Raw genomic sequence first — 16135 nt, forward strand, 5'->3', positions numbered from 1 at the left:
CATCCACCGCCATCACCTCATGTTTCAGCATGATAATGCATGGCCCCATGTCTCAAGGATCTGTACACAATTCCTGGAAGCTGAAAATTGCCCAGTTTTTTCATTGCCTGCATAGTCACCAGACAAGTCACCCATTGAGCATGTTTGGGATGCTCTGGATCGATGTGTACAACAGCGTGTTCTAGTTCCCGCCAATATCCAGCAACTTTGCACAGCTATTGAAAAGGAGTGGTACAACATTCCACAGGAAACAATAAACAGCTTGATCAACTCTATGTGAAGGATATGTGTCAAGCTTGCATGAGGCAAACAGTGGTCACACCAGATACGGACTATTTTTCTAATCCACACCCCTACCTGTTTTGTTTTAGATGTATCTGTGACTAAAAGATGGATATCTCTATTCCTAGTCATATGAAATCCATAGATTAGGGCCTAATGAATTGACTGATTTCCTTATATTAACTGTAACTCAGTAAAATCTTTGACATTTTTGCATGTTGCGTTTGTTGCATGTTGCGTCTCTTCAGTATAATAAGAACACACCTTCTTATCTTCATTGTATCTGATCAGGACAAACGTGAGGCCCATAGCCTGGCCTCCCTCCCAAAACTCTGGACCTCTGCAATGACAAATCAAACTCCCTTCATCATAATTACAGCACCACCCATCAATTCACTGCACCATCCCACACTTGGATCAGCCTGCAATAATCAAATCCTTTTGGAAAACTGGAGTGTCAGATGGTAATTTATAAACAATATCTATCAAGTTGTTCTTTTGACCCGCTGGTGAAGTCAGCTCTGTGGGCTGCAGAGCTGCTGTGTGTGTTTAATGGCAACATGTGTTGCTCCCTATCTCGTTCTCCAAGTGGCACAAAGGTAAAGGGAAGGTTAACAGCGTGGGAAAATGCTGAACAGTGTGAAATTACCTTGATCCAAAGATTCCTGCCGCATACCAGCACAACGAATCCGTAACAGCACAGGCACTAACTCAGTCAGCCTGGCCGAGAAAAGAACAGCTGAGAGAGAGAAGTTGAGAGAGATAGAGGGAAAAAAGAGAGAAAGATAAAGAAAGAGGCCCCTCGAGTAATATCCTGCAACAGCCAGAAGTCTATCCCATATTATAATTTTTTTCTTAACCTTTATTTAACTAGGCAAGTCAGTTAAGAACAAATTCTTATTTACAATGACGGCCTAGGAACAGTGGGTTAACTGCCTTGTTCAGGGCAGAACGACAGATTTTTACCTTGTCAGCTTGGGGATTCGATCCAGCAAACTTTCGGTTACTGCCCCAATGCTCTAACCACTAGGCTACCTGCTGCCCCTACAGACCTATATCCCACAATAAAGTTGTATATTATAGGTCTACATCCAATTATAGTTTTTTTAAACATTTTTATTTAACCTTTATTTAAGTAGGCGAAAGGGGTATCTATCTACTACAGTACATTCGGAAAGTATTCAGACCCCTTGACTTTTTCCCGATTTTGTTAGGTTACAGCCTTATTTTAAAATTGATTAAATCGTTTTTTTCCTCATCAATCTACACACAATACCCCATAACGACAAAGCAAAAATTGGTTAAGACATTTGTGCTAATTTATTAAAAATAAAAAACAGAAATATCATATTACATAAGTATTCAGACCCTTTACGAGGTACTTTGTATATGCACCTCTGGCAGCGATTACAGCCTTGAGTCTTCTGTGGTATGACGCTACAAGCTTAGCACACCTGTATTTGGGGAGTTTCTAAAATTATTCTCTGCAGATCCTCTCAAGCTCTATCAGGTTGGATGGGGAGCGTCGCTGCACAGCTATTTTCAGGTCTCTCCAGAGATATTAGATTGGGTTCAAGTCCAGGCTTTGGCTGGGCCACTCAAGGACATTCAGAGACTTGTCCTAAAGCCACTCCTGCATTGTCTTGGCTGTGTGCATAGGGTCATTGTTCAGTTGGAAGGTGAACCTTCGCCCCAGTCTGAGGTCCTCAGCTCTCTGGAGCAGGTTTTCATCAATGATCTCTCTGTACCTTGCTCTGTTCATCTTTCTCTCGTTCCTGACTAGTCTCCCAGTTCCTGACGCTGAAAAACCTCACCACAGATTTCCCAAGCTTTAAACATCCCAAGGAGCACTGTGCAAGCGATAATATTGAAATGGAAGGAGTATCAGACCACTGCAAATCTACCAAGACCTGGCCGTCCCTCTAAACTTTCAGCTCATACAAGGAGAAGACTGATCAGAGATGCAGCCAAGAGGCCCATGATCACTCTGGATGAACTGCAGAGATCTACAGCTGAGGTGGGAGACTCTGTCCATAGGACAACAATCAGTCGTATATTGCACAAATCTGGCCTTTATGGAAGAGTGGCAAGAAGAAAGACATTTCTTAAAGATATCCATAAAAAGTGTCGTTTAAAGTTTGCCACAAGCCACCTGGGAGACACACCAAACATGTGGAAGAAGGTGCTCTGGTCAGATGAAACCAAAATTGAACTTTTTGGCAACAATGCAAAATGTTATGTTTGGCGTAAAAGCAACACAGCTCATCACCATGAACACACCATCCCCACTGTCAAACATGGTGGTGGCAGCATCATGGTTTGGGCCTGCTTTTCTTCAGCAGGGACAGGGAAGATGGTTAAAATTGATGGGAAGATGGATGGAGCCAAATACAGGACCATTCTGGAAGAAAACCTGATGGAGTCTGCAAAAGACCTGAGACTGGGACGGAGATTTGTCTTCCAACAAGACAATGATCCAAAACATAAAGCAAAATCTACAATGGAATGGTTCAAAAATAAACATATCCAGGTGTTAGAATGGCCAATTCAAAGTCCAGACCTGAATCCAATCGAGAATCTGTGGAAAGAACTGAAAACTGCTGTTCACAAATGCTCTCCATCCAACCTCACTGAGCTCGAGCTGTTTTGCAAGGAGGAATGGGAAAAAATTTCAGTCTCTCGATGTGCAAAACTGATAGAGACATACCCCAAGTGACTTACAGCTGTAATCGCAGCAAAAGGTGGCGCTACAAAGTATTAACTTAAGGGGGCTGAATAATTTTGCACGCCCAATTGTTCAGTTTTTGATTTGTTAAAAAAGTTTGAAATATCCAATAAATGTCGTTCCACTTCATGATTGTGTCCCACTTGTTGTTGATTCTTCACAAAAAAATACAGTTTTATATCTTTATGTTTGAAGCCTGAAATGTGGCAAAAGGTCGCAAAGTTCAAGGGGGCCGAATACTTTCGCAAGGCACTGTAGATACTTTTGTACCTGTTTCTTCCAGCATCTTCACAAGGTCCTTTGCTGTTGTTCTGGGATTGATTTGCACTTTTCGCACCAAAGTACGTTCATCTCTAGGAGACAGAACACGTCTCCTTCCTGAGCGGTATGACGGCTGCGTGGTCCCATGGCCTTTATACTTGCATACTACTGTTTGTACAGATTAACGTGATACCTTCAGGGGTTTGAAAATTGCTCCCAAGGATGATCCAGACTTGTGGAGGTCTACACATTTTCTTCTGAGGTCTTGGCTGATTTCTTTAGATTTTTCCATCATCTTAAGCAAGCACTGAGTTTGAAGGTAGGCCTTGAAATACGTCCACAGGTACACCTCCAATTGACTCAAATTATGTCAATTAGCCTGTCAGAAGCTTCTAAAGCCATGACATCATTTTCCAAGCTGTTTTAATGCACAGTCAACTTAGTGTATGTAAACTTCTGACCCACTGGAATTGTTATACAGTGGATTATAAGTGAAATAATATGTCTGCAAACAATTGTTGGAAAAATGACTTGTGTCATGCACAAAGTTGATGTCCTAACCTACTTGCCAAAACTATGGTTTGTTAACAAGAATTTTGTGAGTGGTTGAAAAAAAAGTTTTAATGACTCCAACCTAAGTGTATGTAAACTTCCGACTTCAACTGTATATGCATATACAGTGGGGCAAAAAAGTATGTAGTCAGCCACCAATTGTGCAAGTTCTCCTACTTAAAAAGATGAGAGAGGCCTGTAATTTTCATCATAGCTACACTTCAACTATGACAGACAAAATGAGAAAAAAAATCCAGAAAATCACATTGTAGGATTTTTTATTCATTTATTTGCAAATTATGGTGGAAAATAAGTATTTGGTCAATAACAAAAGTTTATCTCAATACTTTGTTATATACCCTTTGTTGGCAATGACAGAGGTCAAACGTTTTCTGTAAGTCTTCACAAGGTTTTCACACACTGTTGCTGGTATTTCGGCCCATTCCTCCATGCAGATCTCCTCTAGAGCAGTGATGTTTTGGGGCTGTTTTGGGGCTGTTGCTGGGCAGCCACGTTTCATCTTCAATGCCCTTGCTGATGGAAGGAGGTTTTCACTCAAAATCTCACGATACATGGCCCCATTCATTCTTTCCTTTACACGGATCAGTCATCCTGTTCCCTTTGCAGAAAAACAGCCCCAAAGCATGATGTTTCCACCCCCATGCTTCACAGTAGGTATGGTGTTCTTTGGATGCAACTCAGCATTCTTTGTCCTCCAAACACGATGAGTTGAGTTTTTACCAAAAAGTTATATTTTGGTTTCATCTGACCATATGACATTCTCCCAATCTTCTTCTGGATCATCCAAATGCTCTCTAGCAAACTTCAGACGGGCCTGGACATATACTGGCTTAAGCAGGGGGACACGTCTGGCACTGCAGGATTTGAATCCCTGGCTGCGTAGTGTGTTACTGATGGTAGGCTTTGTTATTTTGGTCCCAGCTCTCTGCAGGTCATTCACTAGGTACCCCCGTGTGGTTCTGGGATTTTTGCTCACCGTTCTTGTGATCATTTTGACCCCACGGGGTGAGATCTTGCGTGGAGCCCCAGATCGAGGGAGATTATCAGTGGTCTTGTATGTCTTCCATATCCTAATAATTGCTCCCACAGTTGATTTCTTCAAACCAAGTTGCTTACCTATTGCAGATTCAGTCTTCCCAGCCTGGTGCAGGTCTACAATTTTGTTTCTGGTGTCCTTTGACAGCTCTTTGGTCTTGGCCATAGTGGAGTTTGGAATGTGACTGTTCGAGGTTGTGGACAGGTGTCTTTTATACTGATAACAAGTTCAAACAGGTACCATTAATACAGGTAACGAGTGGAGGACAGAGGAGCCTCTTAAAGAAGAAGTTACAGGTCTGTGAGAGCCAGAAATCTTGCTTGTTTGTAGGTGACCAAATACTTATTTTCCACCATAATTTGCAAATAAATTCACTCACTGGATTTTTTTTTCTCATTTTGTCTGTCATAGTTGAAGTGTACCTATGATGAAAATTACAGGCCTCTCTCATCTTTTTAAGTGGGAGAGCATGCACAATTGGTGACTGACTAAATACTTTTTTGCCCCACTGTATACACTACCGGTCAAAAGTTTGCTGTGGTAGCTGTGCTGGTTAAATGTTTCTTGAATTCTAAATAAATCACTGACAGTGTCACCAGAAAACCACCCCCACACCATCACACCTCCTCCTCCATGCTTTACGGTGGGAAATACACATGCGGAGATCATTCGTTCACCCACACGCCTCTCAATATGACATGGCGGTTGAAACAAAAATCTGCAATTTGGACTCCAGACCAAAGGACAAATTTCCACTGATCTAATGTCCATTGCTCGTGATTCTTGTCCCAAGCAAGTCTCTTCTTATTATTAGTGTCCTTTAGTAGTTGTTTCTTTGCAGCAATTCGACCATGAAGGCCTGATTCACACAGCCTCCTCTGAGCAGTTGATGTTGAGATGTGTCTGTTACTTGAACTCTGTGAAGCATTTATTTGGGCTGCAATTTCTGAGGCTGGTAACTCTAATGAACCTATCCTCCGCAGCAGAGGTAACTCTGGGTCTTCTATTCCTGTGGCAGTCCTCATGAGAGCCAGTTTCATCATAGCGCTTGATGGTTTTTGCGACTGCACTTGCAGAAACCTTCAAAGTTCTTGAAATGTTCCATATTGACTGACCTTCATGTCTGAAAGCAATGATGGACTGTCGTTTCTCTTTGCTTATGTGAGCTGTTCTTGCCATAATATGAACATGGTCTTTTACCAAATAGTTCTATCTTCTGTTCTACCTTGTCCCAACACAACTGATTGGCTCAAATGCATTAGGAAGGAAAGATATTCTACAAAATAACTTTTAAGAAGGCACACCTGTTGAAAATGCATTCCAGGTGACTACCTCATGAGGCTGGTTGAGAGAATGCCAAGAGTGTCCAAAGCAGTCATCAAGGCAAAGGGTGGCTTTTTGAAGAATCTCAAATATAAAACATATTTAGATTTGTTTAACACTTTTTTGGTTACTACATGATTCCAAATGTGTTATTTACTAGTTTTGATGTCTTCACTATTATTCTACAATGTAAAAAATAGTAAAAATAAAGAAAAACCTTTGAATGAGTAGGTGTTCTAAAACATATGACCTTTAGTGTGTATACACTTCTTGTAAATTACTATTGTAGCTGGAAATGGCAGATTTTTGATTGAAAATCTACATTGACGTACATAGGCCCAATATCAGCAACCATCACTCCTGTGTTTCAATGGCACGTTGTGCTAGCTATTTTTTTCTTTTTTTTCTTCTTCTATTTTATTTAACCAGGTAGGCCAGTTGAGAACAAGTTCTCATTTACAACTGCGACCTGACCAAGATAAAGAAAAGCAGTGCGACACATACAACAACACAGAGTTACACATGGGATAAACAAACTTACAGTCAATAACACAATGGAAACATATATATACAGTGTGTGCAAATGTAGTAAGATTAAGGAGGTAAGGCAATAAATAGGCCATAGTGGTGAAATAATTTCAATTTAGCATTAACACTGGAGTGATAGATGTGCAGTTGATGATGTGCAAGTAGAGATACTGGAGTGCAAAAGAGCAAAACTAAATAACAATATGGGATGAGGTAGTTGGGTGGGCTATTTACAGATGGGCTGTGTACAGGTGCAGTGATCGATAAGCTGCTCTGACAGCTGATGCTTAAAGTTAGTGAGGGAGATATAAGACTCCAGCTTAAGTGATTTTTGCAATTCATTCCAGTCATTGGCAGCAGAGAACTGGAAGGAAAGGCGTCCAAAGGAGGAGTTGGCTTTGGGGATGACCAGTGAAATATACCTACTGGAGCACGTGCTACGGGTGGGTGTTATTATGGTGACCAGTGAGCCGTAATAAGGCGGGGCTTTACCTAGCAAAGACTTATAGATGTCCTAGAGCCAGTGGGTTTGGCGACAACTATGAAGCGATGGCCAGCCAACGAGAGCATACAGGTCGCAATGGTGGGTAGTATATGGGGCATTGGTGACAAAACAGATGGCACTGTGATAGACTACATCCAATTTGCTGAGCAGAGTGGTGGAGGCTATTTTGTAAATGACATCGCCCAAGTCAAGGATCGGAGGATAGTCAGTTTTACGAGGGTATGTTTAGCAGCATGAGTGAAGGAGGCTTGTTGCGAAATAGAAAGCTGACTAGATTTAATTTTGGACTGGGGCGGCAGGGTAGCCTAGTGGTTAGAGCGTTGGACTAGTAACTAGGTTGCGAGTTCAAACCCCCGGGCTGACAAGGTACAAATCTGTCGTTCTGCCCCTGAACAGGCAGTTAACCCACTGTTCCCAGGCCGTCATTGAAAATAAGAATTTGTTCTTAACTGACTTGCCTGGTTAAATAAAGATAAAATAAATAAAAATTAAGGCTAGTTGATCATTCGAAAACCCTTTTGCAATTATGTTAGCACAGCTGAAAACTGTTGTTCTGATTAAACTGATTAAAGAAGCAATAAAACTGGCCTTCTTTAGACTAGTTGAGTATCTGGAGCATCAGCATTTGTGGGTTCAATTACAGGCTCAAAATGGCCAGAACCAAAGAACTTCTTCTTCTGAAATTCGTCAGTCTATTCTTGTTCTGAGAAATTAAAGCTATTCCATGCGAGAAATTGCAAGAAACTGAAGATCTCGTACAACGCTGTGTACTACTCCCTTCACAGAACAGCGCAACCTGGCTATAACCAGAATAGAAAGAGGAGTGGGAGGCCCCAGTGCACAACTGAGCAAGAGGACAAATACATTAAAGTGTCTAGTTTGAAAAACAGACGCCTCACAAGTCCACAACTGGCAGCTTCATTAAATAGTACCCGCAAAACACCAGTCTCAGCATCAACAGTGAAGAGGCGACTCCGGGATGCTGGCCTTCTAGGCAGAGTTGCATAGAAAAATACATATCTCAGACTGGCCAATAAAAAGTTAAGATTAAGATGGGCAAAATAACACAGACACTGGACAGAGGAAGATTGGAAAAAAGTGTTATGGACAGACAAATCTAAGTTTCAGGTGTTCAGATCACAAAGAAGAACTTTCATGAGACACAGAAAAAAAATGATGCTGGAGGAGTATTTGACTCCATCTGTCAAGCATGGTGGAGGCAACGTGATGGTCTGGGTGTGCTTTGGTGGTGGTAAAGTGGGAGATGTGTACAGTGTAAAAGGGATAGTGAAGAAGGAAGGCTATCACTTCATTTTGCAACGCCATACCATACCCTGTGGACGGCGCTTAATTGGAGCCAATTTCCTCTTACAACAGTACAATGACCCAAACCACAGCTCCAAACTATGCAAGAACTGTTTAGGGAAGAAGCAGTCAGCTGGTATTCTGTCTATAATGAAGTGGCCAGCACATTCACTGGATCTCAACCCTATTGAGCTGTTGTGGGAGCAGCTTGACCGTAAGAAGTGCCCATCAAACCAATCCAACTTGTGGGAGGTGTTTCAGGAAACATGGGGTGAAATCTCTTGAATGCGAAAGGTCTGTAAAGGCTGTAATTTCTGCAAATGGAGGATTCTTTGACGAAAGCAAAGTTTGAAGGACACAATTATTATTTCAATAAAAAAACATTATTTATAACCTTTTCAACATCTTGTCTATATTTCCTATTCATTTTGTAACTAATTTCATGCATGTTTTCATGGAAAATAAGGACATTTCTAAGTGATCCCAAACATTTGAATTGTGGTGTATATATAAATAAATACATGTAGACAGATGTGTGCCTTTCCAAATCATGTCCAATCAATTGAATTCCCCACAATTTGTGCCATTCTGAAAAAATTGTTACTCCTATCAATTGGACTCCTATCAAGTTGTAGAAACATCTCAAGGATGATCAATGGAAACAGGATGCACCTGAGCTCAATTTTGTGTCTCATAGCAAATGGTCTGAATATGTATATAAATAAGGTATTTCAGTTTTTTGTTTATAATAAGTTTCCAAAAATTTCTAAAAACCTATTTTCCCTTTGTCATTATGGTGTATTGTGTGTATATTGCTGAGGAAATTGTTGTATTTATTCCATTTTAGAATAAGGCCGTAACGTACCAAAATGTGGAAAAGGTCATGGGGTCTGAATACTTTCTGAAGGCACTGTATCTACAAATAAAGTAAAGAGCTCTTCCGCAAAGTGAGTGAATCGATTGGCGTGTCCCCAGCCAGGCCTGTGACGTGGGTTCATTTCCAGGGGAGGACAGGTCGTTATGGTTGGAATGCTGTTGTGTGAACGATGAAGAGAGCATTCAGGTGGGGTGATTGCTGCCTGTACTTCAGTCACAACAGCAAGGGGATAACTGCAACAATAGCGGATGTAATCTGTAGGCCGGAGCAGAGCAGAGTGTCAAACTATCCTCCCTGCTGCCTGCATTTCCTCTCTGCCACCTACTGCCTTCTGAGATGCCATTTTAAAATCTTTAACCTTCACAAAACAAACTGCTGTGTATGAATGTGTATGCTTTTGGTTTGTTTTGTCACTCTGCAAACACAAAGTCTTCAATGATTCAATGTACAATACCCTTTTATCTTATGTATGAGAATGGGGTTCTATTCAGTATATATTTTTATTAATAAGACAATCCCCTCCACCAAAGAAAAAGTTAAATGCAAAACTGCAGATGAACAAATGCCTTGAAGTGCAATGCCACGCACATGAAATGCACCTCTACAGTTCTTGCTGCACCCTATAAAAACATCAAACATTGATCACAGACCGAGGCCACACACACACACACACACACACACACACACACACACACACACACACACACACACACACACACACACACACACACACACTTCCATGTCCCATTATCACCTGCCGGGCCTGAATAATTTTCTGTGGCCCAGAGAGATGTATTGTCTTTGGTCCCCTGCCAAGTGTCAGTAGATATTTATCAAAGGATACCTACATGCAGTACTGTTTTCTCTACCTCTTTTTTCCTGGGAACATTCTCTTTGCATTGCTTCATCAAGATACTACAGAACATGGAGGCGGTGTAGGCAGAGGTGGATAGGGTCTCTTCACACCTGCCATACTGTAGCTTCACCAGACTACTGTCTCAGCCATGACAAAAAGGCATTCAGCCCAGCTCTCAGGCTGCCTTTCACAATGAGTCCAACATAGCTCAGTTCTATGGCATGCTGATCATGCTGGGTTCATGCAGTCCTCTCTATGAGCAGACACTCAACAACCAGGCTGACAGTTCAGCACAGCATGCTTAGCAGACCAGCCATGCAACACTACAGGGACAGAGTTCATCACGGTGCAGTATCAGTATCTCACACAAGAACAGGCATCAGAACCGGGTCAAATGTCGGAGAGGTTTTAAATGCAACACAATCTATCAGTGATTGTGATCATCTACAGAAATATACAGTTGTTTTCCCGGGAGAACTGATATGTGTCACGAGAATTTTCACAATAAGGGAGAATGGTAGAGATGCCAGTTTACTGAATCAGATTTGTAAATGGGGGATGATCTGATCTCCTGCATGGCTCTGTTGAGAAGTGACTCTGGTGACATTGGGTCTGTGTTGATTGACTTGGAACCATTTCAATCACTATCTGGATGCTTCACAATTTCTCCCCTCACCTTGGGAAAACACTAACTGGCATTTATAATTTACCAAGAATGGTCATAATTAGTTTGATTGGCCCACTGACAACTCTATTTGTTATTATTCGATCAAATGCCTGTGTCTTGAGGTTGAGGGACAGGGACAGGCAGGATGATAGAGGAGAATGGGTAAGTTGAGCCAAAGGGGAACGTTGAGACACTCTTGTTTCTAGGAAACCATACACAACATGTATAATTTGTTCTAAATATTCAGGAAGAGGTCATCATTTCATGGTGATAAAGACAAAGGAGATGATTGTGGACTACAGGAAAAGGAGGACCGAGCACGCCCACATTCTCATCGACATTCTCATCCACGGAGTGGAGCAGGATGAGAGCTTCAAGTTCCGTGGTGTCCACATCACCAACAAACTAACATGGTCCAAACACACCAAGACAGTCGTGAAGAGGGTACGACAAAACGTATTCCCCCTCAGGAGGCTGAAAAGATTTGGCATGGGTACTAAGATCCTCAAAAAGGTCTACAGCTGCACCATCAAGAGCATCCTGACTGGTTGCATCACTGCCTGGTATGGCAACTGCTCGGCCTCCAACCGGCAAGGCACTACAGAGGGTAGTGCATACGGCCCAGTACATCACTGGGGCCAATTTTCCTGCCATCCAGGACTTCTATACCAGGCGGTGTAAGAGGAAGGCCCTAAACATTGTCAAAGACTCCGGCCACCCTAGTCATAGACTGTTCTCTCTGCCACCGCACGGCGAGCGGTACCGGAGCGCCAAGTCTAGGTCCAAAAGGCTTCTTAACAGCTTCTACCCCCAAGCCATAAGACTCCTGAACAGCTAATCAAATGGCTACCCAGACCCCTCTTTTACACTGCTGCTACTCTCTGTTTATTATCTATGCATAGTCACTTTAACTCTACCTACATGTACATACACTGTATTACCTCAATTACCTCAACTAACCGGTGTCCCCGCACATTGACTCTGTACCGGTACACCTTGTATATAGCCTCGCTATTGTTATTTTACGGCTGCCGTTTAATTATTTGTTAGTTTTATTTTCTATTTTTTACTTCACACTTATTTTTCTTAAAGCATTGTTGGTTAAGGGCTTGTAAGTAAGAATTTCACTGTAAGGTCTACCTCTTGTATTTGAAGGAAGAAACCACATGAAAAAAGTGGTAAGCAAGTTAGGTTAAAAAAACGAATGTATTGTGTTAGAAGTTTCATGATGCTTGCTTCTAAACTAAAGTAGATAATTTAAAGATTGTTCTATACATCAGTTGTAATCTCAATAAACCTAGCATAAAAGTCCTTGTAGCCTTGTGGGCTAATATATACTCTGCTCAAAAAAATAAAGGGAACACAATGTAACTCCAAGTCAATCACACTTCCGTGAAATCAAACTATCCACTTAGGAAGCAACACTGATTGACAATAAATGTCACATGCTTTTGTGCAAATGGAATAGACAACAGGTGGAAATTATAGGCAATTAGCAAGACATCCCCAATAAAGGAGTGGTTCTGCAGGTGATAACCACAGACCACTTCTCAGTTCCTATGCTTCCTGGCTGATGTTTTGGTCACTTTTGAATGCTGGCGGTGCTTTCACTCTAGTGGTAGCATGAGACGGAGTCTACAACCCACACAAGTGGCTCAGGTAGTGCAGCTCATCCAGGATGGCACATCAATGCGAGCTGTGGCAAGAAGGTTTGCTGTGTCTGTCAGCGTAGTGTCCAGAGCATGGAGGCGCTACCAGGAGACAGGTCAGTACATCAGGTGGCGTAGGAGGGCAACAACCCAGCAGCAGGACCGCAACCTCCACCTTTGTGCAAGGAGGAGCAGGAGGAGCACTGCCAGAGCCCTGCAAAATGACCTCCAGCAGGCCACAAATGTGCATGTGTCTGCTCAAACGGTCAGAAACAGACTCCACGAGGGTGGTATGAGGGCCCGGCGTCCACAGGTGGGGGTTGTGCTTACAGCCCAACACAGGTGCAGAGAACACCAAGATTGGCAAATTCGCCACTGGCGCCCTGTGCTCTTCACAGATGAAAGCAGGTTCACACTGAGCACATGTGACAGACGTGACAGTCTGGAGACGCCGTGGAGAACGTTCTGCTGCCTGCAACATCCTCCAGCATGACCGGTTTGGCAGTGGGTCAGTCATGGTGTGGGGTGGCATTTCTTTGGGGGGGGGGCGCACAGCCCTCCATGTGCTCGCCAGAGGTAGCCTGACTGCCATTAGGTACCGAGATGAGATCCTCAGACCCCTTGTGAGACCATATGCTGGTGCGGTTGGCCCTGGGTTCCTCCTAATGCAAGCCAATGCTAGACCTCATGTGGCTGGAGTGTGTCAGCAGTTCCTGCAAGAGGAAGGCATTGATGCTATGGACTGGCCCGCCCGTTCCCCAGACCTGAATCCAATTGAGCACATCTGGGACATCATGTCTCGCTCCATCCACCAACAGACTGTCCAGGAGTTGGCGGATGCTTTAGTCCAGGTCTGGGAAGAGATCCCTCAGGAGACATGCCCAGGCACCTCATCAGGAGCATGCCCAGGCATTGTAGGGAGATCATACAGGCACGTGGAGGCCACACACACTAGTGAGCCTCATTTTGACTTGTTTTAAGGACATTACATCAAAGTTGGATCAGCCTGTAGTGTGGTTTTCCACTTTAAGTTTGAGTGTGACTCCAAATCCAGACCTCCATGGGTTGATAAATTTGATTTCCATTGATAATTGTTGTGTGATTTTGTTGTCAGCACATTCAACTATGTAAAGAAAAAAGTATTTAATAAGAATATTTAATTCATTCAGATCTAGGATGTGTTGTTTTAGTGTTCCCTTTATTTTTTTGAGCAGTGTAGTACAAATGTTTGCCTAGGGGTAAGTTATGGTCGAGCCAATGGCAAGTTGAACAAATTGAAGTGTTTTCTTCCCAGGCATAATGCAAGGCATTATCTCTGGGATATGAGGTAACTACAGTGTCTGGCCTATGTTGAAAGTGTTTTAAAAACTACAAAGTGTTTGTTAGGCGTTAAGCCTTTGTTAAAAGTTGCTTAAAATGATTAAAAGGCTAAACGTGATTGTGATTGTGCTGAATCGTTTTGGGGAAATAAAGATCGACATGGTATTACAAAGGTAGTGGTAATATTTAATTCTGTACAGATATTTGTAGGCTGCTTAATTTACCATACCATTGTGCCAAGAGACCACTTTTTTTGGTTTTGTGTTTTCAAAACTGTAATGTTTACATGAATTGAATTCTGATTATTTCCAGGGATACACAACATCCTGAAATACAGTGGGGCAAAAAAGTATTTAGTCAGCCACCAATTGTGCAAGTTCTCCCACTTAAATAGATGAGAGAGGCCTGTAATTTTCATCATAGGTACACTTCAACTATGACAGACAAAATGAGAAGAAAAAAATCCAGAAAATCACATTGTAGGATTTTTTATTCATTTATTTGCAAATTATGGTGGAAAATAAGTATTTGGTCAATAACAAAAGTTTATCTCAATACTTTGTTAAATACCCTTTGTTGGCAATGACAGAGGTCAAACATTTTCTGTAAGTCTATACAATGTTTTCACACACTGTTGCTGGTATTTTGGCCCATTCCTCCATGCAGATCTCCTCTTGAACAGTGATGTTTTGGGGCTGTTGCTGGGCAACACGGACTTTCAACTCCCTCCAAAGATTTTCTATGTGGTTGAGATCTGGAGACTGGCTAGGCCACTCCAGGACCTTGAAATGCTTCTTACGAAGCCACTCCTTCGTTGCCCGGACGGTGTGTTTGGGATCAATGTCATGCTGAAAGACCCAGCCACGTTTCATCTTCAATGCCCTTGCTGATGGAAGGAGGTTTTCACTCAAAATCTCACGATACATGGCCCCATTCATTCTTTCCTTTACATGGATCAGTCGTTCTGGTCCCTTTGCAGAAAAACAGCCCCAAAGCATGCTGTTTCCACCTCCATGCTTCACAGTAGGTATGGTGTTCTTTGGATGCATTCTTTGTCCTCCAAACACGATGAGTTGAGTTTTTACCAAAAAGTTATATTTTGGTTTCATCTGGCCATATGACATTCTCCAAAACTTCTTCTGGATCATCCAAATGCTCTCTAGCAAACTTCAGACGGGCCAGGACATGTACTGGCTTAATTAAGCAGGGTGACACGTCTGGCACTGCAGGATTTGAGTCCCTGGCTGCGTAGTGTGTTACTGATGGTAGGCTTTGTTATTTTGGTCCCAGCTCTCTGCAGGTCATTCACTAGGTACCCCCGTGTGGTTATGGGATTTTTGCTCACCGTTCTTGTGATCATTTTGACCCCGCGGGGTGAGATCTTGCATAGAGCCCCAGATCGAGAGAGATTATCAGTGGTCTTGTATGTCTTCCATTTCCTAATGATTGCTCCCACAGTTGATTTCTTCAAACCAAGCTGCTTACCTATTGCAGATTCAGTCTTCCCAGCCTGGTGCAGGTCTACAATTTTGTTTCTGGTGTCCTTTGACAGCTCTTTGGTCTTGGCCATAGTGGAGTTTGGAGTATGACTGTTTGAGGTTGTGGACAGGTGTCTTTTATACTGATTACAAGTTCAAACAGGTGCCATTAATACAGGTAACGAGTGGAGGACAGAGGAGCCTCTTAAAGAAGAAGTTACAGGTCTGTGAGAGCCAGAAATCTTGCTTGTTTGTAGGTGACAAAATACATATTTTCCACCATAATTTGCAAATAAATAAATTAAAAATCCTACAATGTGATTTTCTGGATTTGTTTTCTCATTTTGTCTGTCATAGTTGAAGTGTACCTGTGATGAAAATTACAGGCCTCTCTCATCTTTTTAAGTGGGAGAACTTGCACAATTGGTGGCTGACTAAATACTTTTTTGCCCCACTGTATATGTAGATATCTTTGTTAGAAAGAATACTATATTTCCCTTGACGGAAAGATGGTTAATGTAAAAAATGGTGCAACATACCCCACTCTCCCCTAACTGGTTCTTGGCAGCGTCCCATTATAACACTGAGGAAGAGGTGAGGTGGGTGCTCTGGCTCCACCTAGATCCTCCTGCCCTGCTCCTGCCCCGTCATGGTCGCCCAGTCCACCGCCTGTCTCCATCTACTGAAGAGGCTTCCATTAATGATCCTTTACCTGTGGAATTCCAGCAGCGGAACAAGGGAGCAGGGCCA

General features: G+C 42.5%; 1 protein-coding gene across 3 annotated transcripts in view; it reads right to left on the reverse strand.

Annotated features, from left to right (window-relative positions):
• Positions 1-16135, reverse strand: part of ccnd2a (cyclin D2, a) — a 276544-nt gene that overhangs the window by 48595 nt on the left and 211814 nt on the right. Inside the window, exon 3 of one of the 3 annotated variants that reach the window (XM_090211008.1) lies at positions 932-1021. The exons of the other annotated variants lie outside the window; for them this stretch is intronic. The gene's annotated coding sequence lies outside the window, so the exon portion shown is untranslated. The remainder of the gene's footprint in view (positions 1-931; positions 1022-16135) is intronic. 3 annotated transcript variants of the gene reach the window in all.

This window comes from Oncorhynchus mykiss, chromosome 2 (genome assembly GCF_057628025.1).
Source record: "Oncorhynchus mykiss isolate SJ-2025 chromosome 2, ASM5762802v1, whole genome shotgun sequence".
Lineage (NCBI taxonomy): Eukaryota > Metazoa > Chordata > Actinopteri > Salmoniformes > Salmonidae > Oncorhynchus > Oncorhynchus mykiss.